The sequence below is a fragment of the Hydra vulgaris genome, chromosome 06 (genome assembly GCF_038396675.1).
Source record: "Hydra vulgaris chromosome 06, alternate assembly HydraT2T_AEP".
In the NCBI taxonomy this organism is placed as follows: domain Eukaryota; kingdom Metazoa; phylum Cnidaria; class Hydrozoa; order Anthoathecata; family Hydridae; genus Hydra; species Hydra vulgaris.
The window spans coordinates 8,672,501-8,675,000 of NC_088925.1; the positions used below are offsets into that span (position 1 = coordinate 8,672,501).

The 2,500-nt window shown below is 22.4% G+C and overlaps 1 long non-coding RNA gene across 1 annotated transcript in view; it reads right to left on the minus strand.

The window, feature by feature from the left end:
* Positions 1 to 771: 771 nt before the first annotated feature.
* The window catches only part of LOC136080935 (uncharacterized), a 3,811-nt gene continuing 2,082 nt past the window's right edge, over positions 772 to 2,500 (minus strand). Inside the window, exon 3 of the long non-coding RNA XR_010638741.1 lies at positions 772 to 989. This is a non-coding gene — a long non-coding RNA (uncharacterized LOC136080935). The remainder of the gene's footprint in view (positions 990 to 2,500) is intronic.

The window sequence follows — 2,500 nt, forward strand, 5'->3', positions numbered from 1 at the left end:
TAAAAAGCGGTTTATTTTTAACGTTGTTAAAGCATAGATTTTGAATAGTTTTTAAAGTGGCTTTTTGCCTAAGTTGATTCCACGTTGAATAAACGTCTTTTTTTGAGAAGCTAAATTACGTTACAATTTCAACGCTTATTCAACGTTTAAATTTACCGCGAATTAGTATACAAAAACAAACATCGATTTAACGTTGAAAGCGCGTTGTTTTTGTGACTGCAACGTTTTTTCTACGATGCGACCGGTTTTCAACGGTTATTCAACACTGCGATATTTCGTCCCAGCAAACATAACAACGTTTAATCAACGTTGAAAACCGATCGCAAAAGATGTTGCGGAAACGTTGACAATGTAATCGATTTTGCAAAGATATGTAACGTTGTTTAATAGACGTTGATTAAACGTTATTGCGTAACGTTGAAAAAACGTTACTAAATGACGCTACAAAAGCGTCGCAACTAAAGGTTGAAAAAGCGTTACATTAAAAGCGTTGAATAAACGTCGTAACTAAGTGTTAAAAAAACGTTATCTAAAAAGCGTTGCATAAACGCTGTTAAAGCAGTCTATTTTGCAAGGATTTGTAACGTTGTTAGTAAAAGGTCGATTAAACGTGACTCAAAGACGTCGAGTAAAGGTTGAAATAAAACGTTGAATCAACGCTTAAATGCGCTGTATAAAATATTGCAAAATATTATTAAACGTAAATAAACGTGGCTATAATATATATTAAATTGGCAAATAAAACTAAATTGTAAGTTGAAATCTGCCCTCGCAATATTTCCAAAATCAATTTTTAATACAAACAGTTATATACAATGATAAATATAAAAAAGCTTAACATATATAATCTATAGATATATATATAAAAATATAAATATTTTCTTTAAAATTAATGTGTGTGAGTGTTTGCATATATATTTATGAAATATTTAAAATACAATTAACAGGATATCGTATCGATAGGCCAGGATATCATTGAGATACAGAATCTAAATCAAAAAACAAAACTTGTACCATTAGTAGTCTGAAAGCAAATGTAAAAAAAAATATTTTTAAAGTAGTATAATTATTATTAAATTTAAAAAGTAAATATTTATATATATATATATATATATATATATATATATATATATATATATACATATATTTATCAGGTTCACTCAGGTTGACTAGTTTTTAACTATATGAGTGACACCTAACTTCAGGTGTCACTCCATTGACTAGTTTTTAACTATATGAGTGACACCTAACCTTATTTATGTGAGTTTATAAATATTATTGTAAATTTTCATATTTTATGGTTAAATAAATGATTAATATTATTATATATAAAATATATAGATAAAAAAATTACATATATATCTATATAAATTATATATGTATATAAATTATATATATATATATATATATATATATATATATATATATATATATATATATATATATATATATATATATATATATATATATATATATATATATATATATATATATATATATATATATTTATTTATTTATTATACAGTAAACTCCCGGTTATTCGAAATAGCACTTATTAAAATTGTCTTCTTATTCGAAGCAATTTTTATTTCCTGTGAAATTTCTTTAACAAACTCATGCAAATGCTGTTATGCAAAAATGCAGTTATTCGAACCTGCAGTTGTTCAAAACTTCGGTTATTCGAAACAATTTATGCTCCTCTTGAAGCTAAAAAAACACATTTAAGGAACAAAAAAAAAATAAAAAATGGACTACATTTTAATGAATTGTAAAATATTTATTATTCTACAAGGATAAAACTGAAGTAGCACCAAATTCCAAGGGTCTTTTTCTTTTTTACTTTTATTAAAATTTGAAAGAAACTTAAAGTAGGTCATTTTAAAGAGCATATTTAGTTATTCGAGTTTCTGGTTTATTTGAAATAAATTCTTATACCCCTTGGAGGTTCGAATAACCGGGAGTTTACTGTATATATATATATATATATATATATATATATATATATATATATATATATATATATATATATATTTATATACAAAAATATTTTTGTATATACTTATATATATATATACAAAATTATATAATTTTGTATATATATATATATATATATTTATATATATATATATATATGTGTGTATATATATATATATATTTATATACAAAAATAATTTTGTATATATATATATATATATATATATATATATATATATATATATATATATATATATATATATATATATTTATACAATATTATTTACGTCAGAATCTATATAACTGCAAAAACTTTAAGTTTTTTTTTAAATTTGAATCCTGAGAGAAAAAAAAAACATTTATAACTCTTTTTAACTCAATGCAAAAGTAACTCTATTAAATGAACTTTGCTTACTTACAGTTTTTCTGTCTAAAATAAATGTGACAAAAGTAAGAAACATCGACATTTTTATTATGAAATATAATGCTTTGTCAATAACTATTTACTTAAAAGTATTAATATCAA